This window comes from Aptenodytes forsteri, unplaced genomic scaffold, assembly GCF_000699145.1.
Source record: "Aptenodytes forsteri isolate BGI_AS27 unplaced genomic scaffold, ASM69914v1 Scaffold13, whole genome shotgun sequence".
NCBI classification, from domain to species: Eukaryota; Metazoa; Chordata; class Aves; order Sphenisciformes; family Spheniscidae; genus Aptenodytes; species Aptenodytes forsteri.
Genome location: NW_008794543.1, coordinates 6,337,128 through 6,355,186, shown reverse-complemented (window position 1 = coordinate 6,355,186; position 18,059 = coordinate 6,337,128). Strand labels below are relative to the sequence as shown.

Below are 18,059 nucleotides of genomic sequence, written 5' to 3'. Positions count from 1 at the left end.
CCCGGCCCTGGCGCTGGCAGCTGGGGCGGGTCGCGGGTGTACCCGAGGCTGCTTCGGTGCGGGCGAAGCCGCGGGGTCCTGCAGCGGGCTGGGACGGGCAGAGCCGGGGAGCGCGGGAGGGAGGGCTGAGAAACCCTCAGCGGAGCAGCTGCGCACAGGGACGAAGCGGCGAGGGAGGCGTGGGGGGACGATGGCAACAAAACCCGAGGCTTTCCATTTGCTGAAAAGCCTCTTGGAGTTATTGACAGTTTGGATGAGTTGCTGCGGCGTGACAGAGTTGGCGGGAGGTGTAAGGTGACGCTCGAGTCTGAAAATTTTCATTCTGCCCAGGCGCACGCAGAAGGTTGGGCTTAAATTCTCAGATTCCGGTGACAAAAGCTTACAATTCTATGTTAATTTTTGCTAGTGTAGGAAGTTTCGTAACGTAGAATTCAAGTACCTTTGGTACCAAGTACCAAAGCCACCTTTGGTACTTGCGGGTTTGCAGTTCCCGGTATGCTGGTACATGAGAATGATGCATAGTATGTGGTTGTATAAGCATGTGGCGTTATGAGGAAGACCTTTGATGTCTGAGTTTATAACAACTCTTACCCTCGTCTCATTGTTTTTTGAAGATTTCTGACATGCTTATTGAAAGCAATCGTGACCCAGCTCATTCATTATTCATTTCAGTATGGGGTGAGGGGGAGGTGTGTGGATTAAAAGTTAATCAGTTATAAGCTGATATTATTTTTTTTTCTATGCTGTTTGTTTTACTGAATAGAAGTTTGGGAGATTTTACTGTAACTACATGGGAAGTCAAGTTTTGATAGTGTACATTAGCTGTACTTATTTCAGGTATTCAAACTGTTGTAGACCATATATTGTTCACAGAATTCATGCTTTTCAAATAGTATTCTGCATGGAAAAGGTTACTGAGTACGCTGTAGTCTCTCTTCAAATATTTTAATACAGACAAAATGCTTACATTGTAATGTTCTGAATCCTAGTATGCTGTCAGTGATCATATTGTTTAACTATTTATCAAGTATTTTTCAAACTTCAGTATTTAAAAATAGGAACACAAAATCAGTTCAGCTGGTCACTCTTATCGCTTAGACTATTTATAAAAAAAAAAAGCAAAACTTAGCGAAGGGTAAAAATACCTCAACTCTTTCTAGCCCCTGTCTGTAAGCCAGTTATTTACTGGGTGAAACTGGCGTTTGAGTTGTAAAGCCTCAGAATAGCTTATGCTGAAAAGGTAGAAAGAATCCAACCTGGAGCACGGTGCACACTTTGTGCACTTAAACTGCTGAGGTAGAACAGCTGATAGTGGAGATATTCTCCCAAGTGATGCTGTGTGTTCCCATGCATGTGTTGTGGACAGTCACTCTGTTTCTTGAAGAAACCTCAAAGTCTTTGGGAGCTGCCACTGCAGTGCATTGCATAGAAGTGCAAGTGCTCCCTGGAAAAAGGGGAACTGTCAGCAAACCAAAGCAAGAAAGGTCAAGAGACCGGGAAGTGAGTGGGATAGCATGCGTTAAGCGATTACGTTAACAGAAAAATGTTTTTGTGCCTGACTACTGGTGTGAGTAGTAGGGAGAGAGAGAGAGAGAATGACTCTGGATCCAAGCAGACTTAGTCACGTTGGAAGTCTTTAGTTGTGGGTTTGTTGCTTTTGCTGGAACTGTTTGAGTGAGTGAGTACTGTGCATATTTGTTCCTGTGATGAGAGAATGTTTGAGATGAATGTCTGAAGTAATTGTGAAAGGATTAAATAAGTAAACTGTAAGTAATTGTTTCAAGGAAAATATTATTATATTGTCAGTAAAAACTCGTCTGCTTGAACTTTCCTGACTTCAGTGAAAAATGCGTGATCACTTGAGTTTGTGTTCATAGATGTTCTGCTTCCTCTGTTTTTACTTTCTCTCCATATGCCATACTGCTACATATTAAACCGATGCCTAAGTGCAGGTCATACAGCCTTTTGGGTCAACTCTTTACACAATGAATTTATTTCTCTTTACCCCTATTTTAAGAACTTCAGCTTTAGAAACATTTTTGAAAGTGTGGATGAGGTTGAGGGTCCTTCAACATAGGAGGAAAAGCTGGGCAGAAAATAAGTGTATTGTGTTCTTATGCAGGTGAGTAAGTGTTACGCATTAATCTTGTCCTAGAGATTTGCAGCAACTTGGAAGTGTTACAGATATAAATAGTAGTAGTTCATACACAGCTCTTGCAAGGGCATGTTCTGCAGCAAGTGGGCACTGATAAGCTTTTGCAACACTGCCTCCCCCCTTTTTTTTTTTTCCCAGCCTAAGAGTAAAGTTCATTATTCAACAAGCTCACAGGGCCCAGATTAATACTTTTAAGCTGAACTGTCTGCTTGGTGGGATGGGAATGAATCCTGCCCATAAATCACCTCTTTCAGATTTCCTGCAGCACAAGGGGGTTGTCCCAATGAGGCGACCCCCTCGCAGCCGCACCCTGCCTCTCCCCAGCAGGGCAGGAGGCAGGGCGGCCGCCGGCTCCCTCTCTCCATCTGGGTGGCCTGCTGGGGAAGACAACCTGGTATTTCAGTTCTCTCTGCTTAAGGTGGGACTGGGGGAATCAGCCCTCCTGCCCCCACAGTTCCCACAGTTTGGCAGGGACCCGTCGCCTCTCTGCCCCGCTGCCCAGCAGGGATGCTCGGAACAGCTGCAGTAAGGAGAGGGTGAGCAAGTTGTGTGACACCGGTGACTTGAAAATTCAGCTCCTTGTACCGTCTATGAATATCATAATAACGCTTACAATGTGTTTAGTCTCTGGCTTTTGTTCTTTATGTAGTTTTGGATTGGGAACATGTAATAAGTATATACTGTCTACCTGGGAGGGCAAAGTGTTTAAAATAATAAAGAAATAAAATACTACTTTATTGTTTGTTTGCTGAAAGTTTCAAAATGAGCTAGAGGGACTGCACAGGCATTCTGGGCATGAATTAAACTTCTTAGGTTATTGAAATGAAGGTGTGACAGTAGTATGTACCTAGACTGCATTAATGGTAATAGGGCAACAATAGCAGGAGGAGGTTATTATTGTAACAATTATGGTAACAGTGGTACGGTAACAATAACTGGAAAGAAGCCACAAGCTGGGAGGGTTTGCTGTAGCTGCACCTTCATTTAGTCGCATAGTCAAACCTTTAGGATTATGTGACTATACAAAAGCAATATTGGTCAATTGTCCCATGTGGTTTTAGGAGGTTTAAAACTGTATTTATGCTAGGATTCGTAGTTTTGTATTAGAATGGGAATAACAAATGAAAATGTATTTGCCTGTTCTGAAGTGCACCTCTGAAAGTGGCATTGGGGCCTCTTTAGACAGACAGCAATAAAGTACAGAATAGTCTTTGTGCTGTGATTCTGTGATTTGCTTTTGCAATGAAAATAGGTGCACTTACTTGACCTCCATTTATCTTGGATGCTATCTCAGCTGAGAGATACCTTTTTATTATTATTTTAAATCTGACCTACTCATAAAATGCTGCTAGTTGATGGCTAATGGAGTTTAAATACTGTTAGTGTGGGAGGAAAAGCAGTGTGTCAAGTTCTGGGGTTTCCTCCTGTCACTGTCTCTTGATGGTGTAATCTCAAACTCATCTGTTTTATGGCCACCTCTAAGTTTATGAAGTGTGCCTTACTCTGCGTTGTGATGTTACATGCCCTGGTGGGAGATGAGGCTGGGTTTTCCGCTCTGAAAACAAGCATAAACCTCACTCCCAGTACTCAAGCAGTGCTAAATTGAGCGAGTAGGGAGAATGTTATTTTTTCTGCTGTTGCTGTTTTGTCTGCTGGAACTTTCCTTTTTATGTGTGTGTAGCCACTCTCTTTTTTCAGAGACACACACACACAAAGATGCTGTCTTTTTTTAGAAGCATCCTTTTAGAAGGATGAACATAAGTAATATAATAGGACCTATTATGAAGACTAAGCAATGCTTCTGAAAACATAATTATGAAGCCTTGGCCTAGCCTTTTGTGTGAGTAGACTGCAATACTAAGCTCTAAGAGCTAAGGGCGCTTTCTAGTTCTTGGTGTAGGTATGTGCATTCCTGGGTATCTTGTGTAAGCACACTTGTGTGTCTGTGAGGGATTTCACAGGATTGCTGCTGACAAATAACCGCACTTCTGAATGTTCTAAGAAAGCTTTGGGGATCACTTTAACTAACTGCAGTGTTTGGAGGCTTACAGAAACATCCCCTCAAAAATATGATTTTTATGCTCACTTGGGTTCAGTATGTTTAAACTCTAGCATGTTCTTCAAGGGTGTGTGTCTCCTTATTTTAGTAAAAATAAACCAGGACTTGCTCTTCAGGCTGTTGTAGCTGAGGGTGATGGTAATAATCCTCTCCCATTGATACTCTGCATCTGGGATAGGAAGTCTGTCTAGAACCTTATGTTCAGCTGCTGCTTTTTTGAATGTGGCCAAAACAAAATGCTTGAAATAGAGGGAATCCAACTGAAGTCAGACTGGTATCCTATCAAGTTTAATATCCTTGTTTAATGTAAAAAATGTGCTACAGCTGTTTGTAGAATGAATTAGAAGAAATTCTAAGCAAGGTTGTTATTTGAAAGACGTAAGCTCTTTCGAAGTCTAAGTTACTGCTTAAGAGTTTTATGTCTGGCAAGGTGTTGAATTTTGTTTAGTGAGTAGGATAGGTAAGATTGTTTTCATTATCTATTGTAAACATTCAATACCTTTTTTTTTTTTAATTCCACCTAGCTTCTAACCTGAGTGATATATAATACCAAGTTCCCCTCCGTGTAGATGTGTATCTGCTTCAAAGGTACTAATGGCTGCATAAATTGCAACAGAATTTTAATTTAAAACATTGATAGCTTAGGGGGACCATGGGGGATTGCTTGTTGAATTCCTATTGTATATGAATCTGTCAGCTTGTTTTCCTTGTTTTGTGTTTATCTGTCACCAGAAGTTTTTCTGATGACTTAATATTTATGTGTTACTGTATTTTTTCCCCTCTTTGTTGCATTTCAGATTTTAGCTAGGAAATAGCTAAACTGTAAGTCATTTATTCTTCTACTTTTTCATTGTAATCATTGTAAATCAATCCCTCTAGCTCTTTAGCGATTTGGTTTTTTTCTTTTGACATTTCCTGACTTGTCTAAGATGGCTGTAACTCCCTTACAAATATTTAGAGATTGCAGTTGCCAGTGGAGTGAATGAATGTTTTCGTAAGATGCTCCTATTTAGCAAAGTAACCAAAAGGAATTGTGTTCTTTGGAGGAGGAGTAGAAAACACATGAAAAACACCTTCTGATAACTGAAGGAAAAAAAACAATAGTAGTAGTTCGTATATTTTGGCTATATTGTAGTCTTTGCTGAGTATGGGTGAGTATGTTATCTTCCTAGATGTAGTTACTAAGGCAATACATCTTCTGCAGGAAATTTTTGGGATCCTGGTTGTGGTTAACTGCAATGAAAAATGTTTGCTTGGGGAAGTTAATGACATTAATTATCTTGATACTGCCGTCACCCTGAACCCTGTACATACTGTTCACATAATGGCTTCACCTGGTCAGTGACGATTTTCAAATAGCCTGGCCTCAAGGATGCAGCTTAAAAACTGTTGGAGGTGTTTCGCGTCCTGTTCCTCATTGAAGAGAGCAGGGCTTTTTATCCTGGACAAGGGAAAATACGGGCAAAGGATCAGACAATTCTTGGAAGACACCAGAAGGCTGCTGGGGAGCAGGGGACACAGGTGTTTCTCTCTGGTATCACAGGTGTGGCATCCCCTGTGTTACTCCTACCTGCTTGTGGCAGCGTTGTGAAATAAGTAATTTCAGGAATCAGATATCATCTAGAGCAAAAACCTTTACACCACAAAATGGTTTAATTCTTTGACTTTCCTTATCCAAGAATTGTGTTCTGCTGAGAGAAAGAGAAGAGAGGAATTCAGTGGAAGGGATTGTTTCTGAGAACAGCCGCAGCATTTGGCTATTTCCCCATTTTTTTCCCAAAGGAGATCCATAGGAAGCCCCCAAACCCCCACATGCGTGTGTGAAAATTTCCGGGACTTGTAAAGATTGTCAGAAACAGTAGATATCCTATTAGAGACCATTCAGAAGAAGCAAAACCACTCTAGCTGTCCTTCAACTTTCTTCGACTGCAGAATTCAGCAGACCAAATGTATTTGTGGGGGACTGCTCCAGCTGTCCAGAATGTACTTGCTGCATCAGTCACAATATTTAGAGCCAAGAGAAAAACTGGCCAAGTGAAGCTTCACACATTAGCTGCTGTCTACTTAGTCATGTTTGTGTAAACAATGAGATGTTTGGGGGTTTTCTGTTTGTTTGTTTTGTGGATGTTTTTGTTTTCAAATTGACCAAGAGAGATGCAGCTGGTAAGTAACCTCTGCGGTCTGCTCAAGGAACAGTCTCCTTAGAGAAACAAAGAGCAGCAGTTGTAGAGGTTGAGGTATTTATTACTTCCAGGTCAAATGTTAATTTTGGTAGGGCTGTATTATAATTCTGATTCAAGTAAGAGCCGTTCACCCCTTTCCAAATAGGTGGCTAATGCTCATTGCCCTGCAAGTATGGGATCCATATACATAATCACGTGAAGAAAAGCTGATAGTTGTTGTTTGAGGTGTGCTGTCTGCAGATGGTGGGATCCGCGTTCCTGCTCTGCCAACTGAAATCCCGATCTTATCGGATCATTGCTGAGGAAGCAGTGCGAGCGTGGCGTGCATGAGGTCCCTTCTCAGGGCCCCCTGTGACCCGGAGCAAGCCCAAATGGACGCTGCTGTGAACCTGTTCATGGAGCTCATAAGCACCAAGGCTGGGATCTGTGGACTCGGAGTCACACTTAGCTGCACTTGAAAGTGCTCAAACAAAGTTGAGCTCCAGAAACTGCTTGTGTAGGTGGTCTCACTTTGTGCTATATGCACATTAAAGAAACTTTACATGGAGAAAGAAAAAAATTCTGAAGAGTTTAAAACATAAGGAAGGCCTAAGAAGTGAAGAAAACTGTAAGGAAAAACTTGAACAGCTTGGGTTTTGTTTGTTTCTTAAGAAAAAAAGGGAGAGCATTCCTTGCCGTAAGTCTTGGATGTCTTTTTGAGTTTGGGTTTGTTGTTTTTTTTTTTTTAAATAAATCTATTTTCTTTGAAAATGTTGCCTTTGGAGTTCTGAGAATTCACCAGTCTTGACCTGTCATTCTTCCTGACTAACTGCTAAGTATTGCAAACTATGCAACAGCTTTGTGGCTGCTGTGAATTGGAGACTAGGAGCATACCATGAAAGTAGGTTTCACTGAAGTCAAAGAAAGTGTTTGTATTTTGTACCCCTAAAAGGATCATTCATAATTTGGTGTACTGCTGAGGATAAAATCTCTGCTTGTTTGCACACTCACTATTACTTAGAGAATGTCACTTCTGCTATTTCTTCTTAGAAATAATGCAGAAAAGGAAAATTATGTAACTTCAGTCATTCCAGTTATATGTATTTGTAACTGGCCGCAGATGCACTTGACAGAAACATACGTTGCCTGTAAATGTAATAGTACCAAGACTCTTGATGGAGACTGTATGTATCATTTTTATAGAATCGCTATTTATGGTTAGATTACCAGTGTAATTAACTGTCTAAGGAAACTAAGAAATAAACTTGCAAGGTAGCGCCTTATTGACGTTTGTCCCTTGCTGAGGGACAGATGTTTCCCAATTAAAACGGAGCCTATGACTTCCTCTTCACCCCACCCGCTGCCCAGCAAATCTTGCGAAACGGGCAGAGTGCTGCCGTGGTACAAACATGACCATTTACTTCGTTTCACTTTGTTCACATATGTCAAGGTACTCATGTTAAGATTTCGATACCTCTCTGCTGTGAGGATTTTTTAAAATTTTATTTCCTTTATATCATTAATATTGAAACATTCTGTCATTTGGAGGAAACGAGACAACCTTGTTAATAATCAGTAGGCTTGCACTGTTGAATCATAGTAGATTCAGTAAACATGGAGAAGTGTTTTTTCCAGGAAGGAAGATAGCGATGGACAATTATTTTGTCTTTCCAGTTGGGTGTGTTTCTGGCTGGCTAGAGAAGAGCAAAATGTTGGTTCATTTAAAAATACCAAGAACTCTGCTGTGCAGGCCACAGGGCACAGCTTTCAGAAGAACATTAACAGCTGCTAAATATCCCACTGACGTGACTGAGTATGGTGGGTATTGGCCTGTCTCCTTTGTAAAGTTTCATGGCCTTTCCCAGGCAGCAGAAGCCAAGAGGTTAGGGTCAAAATCAAATTCTCCGAGGGTATCCTTCCTTGCTTGCTGGAGTGTTAGTGACGCTGAGTTTGTGCCTTCTGCCTTGTGTTCCCAGGTGCATCCTGAGACATGAGAATGTACTTTTTTGAACACAGTTTGGAAAGGTCTGGGCTCCTCTTGTGGCTCCACAGACCCCAGCAGCTGGGCAGCTCCTGGCTGCCTCAGGGCAATTTCTTTTGCCTGCCAGGAATGCCATGTTAAGAGCACTGGGCACGTGAGATTGTCAGGACCCCTCTTAGGAGGGGATTCACTGTGTCTGTGCTGAGGGAGGTGGGTTTGATGAACCGTCTGGACTCGGACTGAGATCAGCCGCCTTAGAGTGGTAAATTGGTTGATAAAGGGCTGTCTCTGCAGTTATGGTTCCCTCCAAGACCATGGCACTCAAGGCAGAGTAAATGCAGCCTGTACAACTGAAAGGTGTGGAAAGTGATGCGTGAAAAAATGCTTTTATTTTTCTTGCCCAAGAAGACCTGCCTATTTCTCTCTGATCATCTGTGAAAATGATGAGGATCTTTAATATTAATGAGAACCCTGCTTCTTTTTTTCCTCCAGGTGGCTGGGCCAGCAGGTGATCAAATCACTAAAGACAAATGAAAGGAGTAAAGAGCTGTAGAGGAGTTCTGAGTACTTTCCTTTCCAAAATATCTGTGGACAGGCTGATAAGGCACATTGAACCGTGATCTTGGAGCAGGAAGTAGGGGAAGGAGCAGTGCAGGATTTTCAGAGGGCAGGACCATGCTTCAAAGGAAGGAAGAATTAGGCTGTTCTATTGCATCAGGTAGAACTAAAGAATTGGGCAAACTCTAAACTGAACAGTCATTACTAATCTGGATTAATAGCATAAAAAGGCCCTTTGTAGTAATGAAACTCTTTGAATATCTTAGCTAACGGTTTCAGAAAATTAATGAAATTTTCAAATCCTCATCTCTTATGACAGATAGATGATCTGTATTTTTCCCTTGAGCGTGTAAGTTGCTGCTTTACTCCATGATTAGTTGGCTTATGGTATTTATTTTGAGTATTGAATTCACAAAAGAGCAGAAGAATGGCTGTACCTGGTCAGACAAAAAAAATGCCTGGTTAGCCCTATATGCCATTTTCAACAGTATCCAACACGGGCAAGCTTGTTGGACAGCCCCTGCTGCACAGCTGCAAAACATGCACGGTGTCTACCCACTGATGTGGTAGAGGATGACCTGGAGAGCAATGTTATTGTTGGAAACCTCCTGCACAGCACACGATGAGGAGCACTCTGTCACACCTTCCCCCTCACACCCTCTCCTCCCCAGTTCCTTCCAGATAAAGGCTGCCCTTTGGCCATGGGCATGTCTCTTCCTGCAAGGAGACAGTGCCCACTGAGTCCTGGCCTCCAAAAGTTTCTTTTTTATCCTCTGTCCTGTGAGCTGCCCTGCTTGATTCCCCTGTGGGGGGCTTGTTGTGCGACATCCAGCTGATTTGTCCCCAAACCATCCCATGGAAACGGCTTGGGAGGTTCGTACTCCGCTTGCTTTGTTTCTTCACCTTTGCGTCCCCACAGACCACATTCAGGAGAAGCCCTGAAACCCTGGTGTGCGAGTGTGTACCTGCTGCTCGTTCCTTGGCCAGCTGCGGACGTCAGTTGGAAAACCCAACAGCAAGCACCGGATGTTCATAGGGTCCCTAGGTTCATCATGTTTTTCGTAGTGGGAGTGCAACCATGGCAACATGCACCTGCCTACAGCCACTCTTCTGGCTCTTCCAGTACCTCTTCGGTTTTTTCGGCTGGACGTCTTCCCTTTTTATTTATGCCCTTACCATCCAAGGCCCTGCCAAATTACAGGACCTACTTGACAACCGCCTTCTAAGCAAAGAAATGGAAAGTGTCACTACATGCTTACAGACTGTTGGCAGCAGGGCAGCTTGTGGACTTCCTTGCCTTAAATCATGAGGTGGGGGTGCGGGGATTATTTTGTTTTCTTTTATTTAATAGCTTTCAGTTGACTTTTCTCCTGCATGTTATCCAGGTGCTTACTGAGCCCACAGAAGCTTTTGAAATCAACGCCTTTCTGTATCAAGAAGTTTGGCTTTGAGTGGATGTTCTGTTTAATATATATAATAGTAAATTTAAAAAAACAAACAAGCCCCAAAACTGAAAGAACCATTCCTTTTGTTCGTCTTGAGCCTGACACCTGTTAATTATGTATGAAACTTCCCCAGTCCTTGTCCTGGACAAGGCAGGGAACAATTCTGTCCATGCCGCTTGTGGGTTTATTGAGTCCTCCTCTCCATTGTTCTTTTTCAGGCCAAAGATCCTTCACTTATGTAACCTGTTTTTTGTAATGAAGCTGTTCCTTACCTTTGATCATCCGACTTCATACCTTTCTTAATTCTCTTTAAGACTGCAGAACAAGAGGAGGGGAGAGCCAGGAGTGTACACAGGATTCCAGATGTGGGACACCATGGATGTGTGTAGGGACACAATGATGTTTTTTTCTCTTTCCTAGTAATTCCACTTACGTATTTATTTTAAAAGTCTGTCTTGATTGGAGAGTATTTTGTAATGTCAGACGTGAGTATGATTAAAATGCCTCTTTTAAAGAACTGCCCGTATTTATACTGAAGAACTGGATGGGGGAAGGCATTTCATAGTTATTATTACTTCCTCAAAATTCACATAAAAGCTGTTCTTAGGGGCCTGTTTCAAGATGATGTATGATTATTTAACCTATGTGTTCATTATGCTTTGAATGTGTTTTTCTGCCTGCCACATGTGCACAGTGAGAGATTTAATGGGACTAGCTAACTTCTGAGTTATAAACCATGAGCTGTATATTTAATGTCCTTAATGATTTTTTAAGAAATGAGATGTGCTCTCAAAGTAATCTGTGAAATATGCCAACAATCTTGTAAAGGTTGTTTATACCTGTTAACAATAAAAAGTTACTGTCAAGTAAGATTTGTGAGAGCTTGGTTATGTGCACTAACTAGGTGCATGTGACTAACCAAATCTATCAGGAACCTACCCACGCTTGCAAATTTTGAGATACGTGTCAAGCCTAGCCTAAAGCATAAGAATGTAAGAAATACCACACTGGGGCAGACTAATGGTCTGCCTAGACAAGTGTTTGGCCTCTGTCAGTCTGAGCAGCACATGCTGTTCTGCTTAGGGAGAGCATTTGGGCTTAGTTGCTTTCTGCAGTTCACTCCTCTCATACCGTCCTAGCATCCACAGTTGTTGGATTGAGGATATTAGAGGACATGCCTTTGCCTCTTCCCTTCAGTATCTGTTTATGGATCTCTTGTCCATGGATTTGTCTAGTTTTATATTGAAGACGCCATGAGTGGTTAGTAGATCCTGAACTACTTCATGCCAGGATGGTGCCAGCTCAGGTGCAGTGGAGCTACTCTGATTTTGGTGACCTGTGATATCTGTAAAGACTTATTCTACAGTTAATATCCTCTACTTTTCTCTTTGGTTCTTGTGCGTTACATGGGCATAAAAGTTATTTTCAGCACTTAGAAAATAAAATTTTCTGTTTATTTTGGGATCTGGCATATACGTCCTGAAATTTTCAAAGACCAAACTAAAGAAGAAACATAACTGTGTTATTTAATTCTTTCATACTATATTTGAATAGAATATAAATGCGTTTTATATTTTGGCCAGTTGCAGGGACTGGGTCCAATGTCAGCTTCCCCCCCACCCCGTGTTTTTTTGTTTTGGGGGTGTGTGTGATTTTTTTTTTTTTTAAGAGGTTACTTTTATTTTCCTCTTTAGACCTTTGTTACATGCATGGTGTCTTTTCATTTGATTTCTGCCTGTGGTTTCGACAGCTTTGGGCAATATTTTCCCTCCAGGTCAGAATCAAAATCTGTAGCTCTTTTGAGCTGCTTATGGCGCCTGGAACCCTTATTATGGATTTGTTTGTAGGCAATTCCGTGTTCCAAATGCCACTTGGTGAACACAACTGCAGTGCCCTGAGTAAGAGGAGTAAACCAGGAGATCCTGTCTTGCTCTTGATGGCCTACTCCATAGACAGGTGTGGGAAGAGTTGCAGGATTATTTAGAGGAAGGTGATGGAGTTGGGTCCTAAACAGTTGGGTACAAAATTTCCCTTAATTCCCTTTCCTCCTCTTCCAGGAGGAGGGAGAAGATAAGGGAATTAAGGGAAACTCTTCAGCTAAGTATTGTATAATGTGAGCTTTAGCAGACATCCAGCATTACCCCCTTATAAATCTCTGTCTTCACCCAAAGAAAATTAAGTCCTCTAGGGTATTTTTTTTTTTCCCTTGCATTCATTGTTCCTTCTTCTTTGTGGTGTTGGGACATCTTTCTTCTCCCTCGCTAGAGAAGTACCGCGTGCTGCTCTGAGGAATTTGTGCATCTTGCTAAGGGTCCCTCTGAGGCATATATGTTTAGAACCTTATGATTGTATTAGAAATATTATCTAACAAGTAATATATTTAATAAAATTGAAGTTCTTCTGGATAATCTTCAGTTTTTTTCTAAATATTTGTTCTATGTTTGTGCTGACCTATTGAATTCTGCTATTATTTTGCATATTCTTTATTACAGCTGTGAAAACTGTATTTAAGATTTTATTCTCTTTCCTTCCATAAATAACATGCACAATGAATTCCTCAAAATCTCTGTTACATTCTTTGTTATATAGCCCCTAACTCACAGACTGAACTGTTAAACACATGCTTTTGTAAAGACTTACATTTTTGTAATCACTGTATATTTTTTAACTTTTCAACTGCCTAATGAGGAACCTATTAAAAAGAAAGCTTATTCTGAGCCAGAGCAGGGTGTGTTCATTAGCTAACTGGTTTCGTTAGAATAGGAATTTCCCTTTCACTTTGAGTTACAGTGCAGTGTTGAGGGTTTTAAAGTAAATGCAAAGTCTTACTAAGATGTGGAATTAATTGCTTATCTTATCATAAAACTTGCACTGATAGCTGAGTAGCAATCTTGAAAGAAAAATGGAATTAATAAACATTCATTTTGGTAGTCATTAAAGTGGCTGAATTTCGGGCAGAACTACTCTTATCCACTGCTTACCGATTATTTTCCAATGTCCTTTCATAAAATCAGAATTATTTTGCAACCAGTGTCCTGATACTCTGAAATGGAAATATTTTAGCTGGACTGCAATATTGGCTTCAAAGTCTTCTAGGAAATTGACAGAAAACAAACAAACAAGAAAACCCCACAACCTCTCTGGCTCTACTCAGTGATGATCACAACAGTGTGAGAAATTTCTACCACCCTCTCTGGGGGCATTTTCTTTATTTCATTTCAAACTCTGGCAGAGCTGCAGGGTGTGTTCATTAGCTAACTGGTTTCGTTAGAATAGGAATTTCCCTTTCACTTTGAGTTACAGTGCAGTGTTGAGGGTTTTAAAGTAAATGCAAAGTCTTACTAAGATGTGGAATTAATTGCTTATCTTATCATAAAACTTGCACTGATAGCTGAGTAGCAATCTTGAAAGAAAAATGGAATTAATAAACATTCATTTTGGTAGTCATTAAAGTGGCTGAATTTCGGGCAGAACTACTCTTATCCACTGCTTACCGATTATTTTCCAATGTCCTTTCATAAAATCAGAATTATTTTGCAACCAGTGTCCTGATACTCTAAATATTAAATATTTTAGCTGGACTGCAATATTGGCTTCAAAGTCTTCTAGGAAATTAACAAACAAACCCCACAACCCCTCTGGCTCTACTCAGTGATGATCACAACAGTGTGATTTCTACCACAGTGGCTGAATTTCGGGCAGAACTACTCTTATCCACTGCTTACCGATTATTTTCCAATGTCCTTTCATAAAATCAGAATTATTTTGCAACCAGTGTCCTGATACTCTGAAATGGAAATATTTTAGCTGGACTGCAATATTGGCTTCAAAGTCTTCTAGGAAATTGACAGAAAACAAACAAACAAGAAAACCCCACAACCCCTCTGGCTCTACTCAGTGATGATCACAACAGTGTGAGAAATTTCTACCACCCTCTCTGGGGGCATTTTCTTTATTTCATTTCAAACTCTGGCAGAGCTGTACCTGGGAAAGACAAATGATTTTTTTTTTAATAATGTTTTTTGTTACTGAAATTGCAGTGGTTTTACTTAATAGTTGCCTGCAATAAATTAATTTTCTAGTTTAATTACATTGCTGTAAGCAACACCGATCTAAAGGTGTAATTGGTCATACCTTTCTGGGTCCAGCCATAGTAGTTGAAGAAGGTAGTGCATATGAGTAACAAGTTACTGCATTGCATCTGGGCTATGGTAAATAGGGCTGCACTTGCAGGGTAAATTTGATAGAAGGGGTGCTCCAGCCAGAAGTTTGTCCCTGTTCCCCTAGTTCTTACTCCTCCCTCTACTGGTGTTGGAAAAGCTGGTATGGGGGAGGTAAGATGAAGGTACTCCTTTTGGTAGCAGCACGGGTTTATGCTGGATTATAGTGACTGTGCAACAATTGACTTATGAGTACTTTTAAATGTTAAGTAAAACATTTTAGGTAAATCACTTCTAGTGACTGATCTTGCTTTATTATGTAGCAAAATGAGTTAGGAGTAGTCATGTACTTGCTGCAGTGATTCTTTTGTGGGTTTGTTACCTCCTCCGAGATACATCCTCATGACTGCTAATGTGAATAGTTTATTCCAATAAAAGTGTGTCTTTTTCATTTAACCTTTGCAAGTAATGAGAGTGTTTATGTAGGTCTTAAACAAACCAATTTTGCTTTTTTTGAGTGCAACAGAGCTTTTTATTTGACAGCAAAACACCTGTTGAACTTGTTATATTTTTTTTATATGCACAAGAGATTACTATATATGAAAGTAAAAGACAAGGGAAAACCTTTACAGGGAAGTAAATCTTGTTTTAGTATAACATAATCTGATCTTGACTACTTTTTTTTTTTTGTACTTTTTTTCCTTATATACATATAAAAATAAAGTGAAGGACTGGTAATGCTGGACCAAATTGCTAATTTAACTATTCAGCTATGCTTCCTGCAGAAGGTGGCCCAGGATCAACTATTAAGCTCCAACTCGGCTTTCTTTGTGATTAGATAGTACCGTGGTTGTGTCCTGTGTAGCGAGAGGGTGATCTGGTTAATGACATATTTGTAAACAGGTTAATAACTGCAGCAAAATCCATGCAGCTCATGAGCAGCTGAACTTATGCTGACAGTTTGTATGCCCATCCCTTGGTGAGTTATTATTTGCGTTAACGTTGAATGGAGGTAGTTGTCCAAAATGATTTCCACAGAAGTACTGTAATTAAAGTGAGTGTGATCCCTATTAAACTAATGGAAGGACATACAAACCAATATTGTTTACCTTCTACTTTGTACTTGGTTTTTCAGTGACACGAGTTCAGGGTCTGGAAACCTTTCTCTTGCTACAATATGAAGATGTATAGTCAATATTTTGCTGTCATTCCACATAAATAATATGCTAGCCTAGAGCCAAGATAAATCTAGTAGTATTGCTATGTAGTATATGAATATATACACTACAGTTTGCTACTTCAATAAAAATCAAGTGTTCAGAAGTTACACAATGCTAGAATTAAAAGCTGCCTTTTTTTGTGATGTTCTTCTAATGCTCTTTGGAGTTGCCAGATGTTAAGGGACATTGAAAAGATCAACAAAAATGCCCACAGTTGTATTGTCCGAGTCCAGAGGACAGTCTTCAGTGGGCATGGGCCTGTGTGACCAGTTTCCCAAAGAGTGAGAGTGCTGCCTTTTCCCTTATCTGCTCCTCACTGTCACTCCACGTCCCAGCCAGCTCCATCCTCCTTATTTAACCTGTTCCACGGCCTGACTGAATGCGGCTTGGTATTGGGAGGTGGTAAGCGGCACCAGCCTAAGTGCTTCCACCTCCCTTACCGCAGCATGTGCTAGCCATGCTGAATCTAATTTGAGAGCTGCGAATTCATAAAGAAACTGATCCAGCTGAAGAGATGGAAGCCCCTGTCTTAAGACCTTTGGGTGTTTTTTGCCCATTCAAGACAGCATTGTATAAACACTAAAATAGCTGAGGGGGGCAGCAGGCTGTACCTTTAGGCTTCTGTCTGTCACCTGTGTTCTTGAGCAGCTCCTGTGTTTTAAATCTGTTTCCTGTTCCTTGCTGCTTTCTCTACTACTTGCTTCTCCTCTTCATCAAACTGTGAAATGATTTGGTATCTCCCTTCTCCTCTCTGTACCCATCATCCTAACTTTTAATTGCCCTTTCTCATGTGAGTAAATGGCAGTGAAGCTGCACCAGGCTCTCACAGCTCTTTGATTCCTTTGGTTCTTTGTCTCTGCATAGCAAATTCAATGCCAACCCAGGTCCCTCTTCAGTGTCCTCTCTATCACTTGTCTCTCCTCGCCAGCTTTCTTTTCCTGCTTCTCCCGCTCTCTTCTCTGAGATCCGTGTTTCAGCTGCAGACTCTAGCTCTGTTCCCTCTCCCAGTGTCCTTCCTTTTTTCTCATTTTCTTCTCAAGGCAGACTGAGCCTTTTTTCTGCTTTTTGTTCCTTTACACTCAAGTTTCTCCTTTTTAGCTGTCTGCTCTGGAATCACTGAGAGTACACTAGAGAAAAACCTCACTGCTGTCGCTTCATGGCCTGCTGCAGACCAGAGCTATACCTGCTCAGCAAGTTCAGCAGCTTCAGGGAACGTGTACTGATCGTTCATTAAACCTCTTTGTGTTTTAGCAGAGCAACCTGCCAGTCTTTACTGGAAATTCATAAGCTGTAATGCTTATTTGTTGGGAAAGTTTGCTGAAGATGATAAAGTATGCCCCTGAGGCACCCTCCATTTTTTCTTTCTCTTCTCTATTACTCCAGATCATACTTCCCTGTCAGTTTAGATGCTACAAACATTCATTGAGGAGACTGCACTGTTTTAATGTGGACAAGAAACAGGCATTAGGACAGTTCCCCAGTGGAAAAATCAAGCCTCAGGTTAAAGTCTGTCAAAACCTTTGAATAAACAGCTAGAAACAAGGTCTTACAAGTGGAAAAATTGGAGCAGTTCCAGCTGAAGTTAACCGCTTAAACCCATGTAGTTTGGTGCTGCTAGCCCAAACAGCATTCCCGTTGCCCACTTGCTTATTTGTCCTCTGCCCTGTCCCTTCCTGAGTGCCAGTAGGAGTATGTGGGGATCTGCATGGGGAACTGAGTTGGGAACATGATCTGAATGACAGCTTGTGTGTGGGGAAGGTGTGAGGGTTAAGGAGTACTCGGTTGGATGGCTTTTTCAGTCTGGTTTACCTCTTGGCTTCACATATGCTTGTGTCTGCACAGGAGATGAGGACTTGTGGGAGGGCAGGAATAAGCAGTTGGGAGTAGAAAGAGTAGAGGTGGGCGGGTTTTTTGGTGGTAGTCTAGGACATTTGTTGATCAATAGCTTCAGATCACGGTGGTACTGTTAACTCAGCTGCAAGGGCCCATTTTATTTTCACTTTGCAATGTCCTATGGAAAAATAGCCTTAGAGCAGAAAACGCCTTGAAGGAGGCAGTAATTCTTTGGAAAACATCCATGATTATTGGTTGGCTTTATCTCACTTCATCTGCTTAAAGGTTAAGCAACTGAGTCACTCTGTCTGGACTCCTGTTGTAACTAAAAGGCAGAGACAGGCACCTATGAGGAATACATGACATGACCACATCAACCACAGTTTCAAGGTTTCTTCAGAAATTTCAAGTTTCAAAAATTACCACTTTTAAGTGGGCATACTGATTGGGGGGGGGGGGCGCATTAAATTGAAAAAAGCGGGGGGC

The 18,059-nt window shown here is 41.2% G+C and overlaps 1 protein-coding gene across 1 annotated transcript in view; it reads left to right on the top strand.

Annotated features, from left to right (window-relative positions):
• Window positions 1-18,059, top strand: part of VEGFC (vascular endothelial growth factor C) — a 183,657-nt gene that overhangs the window by 103,821 nt on the left and 61,777 nt on the right.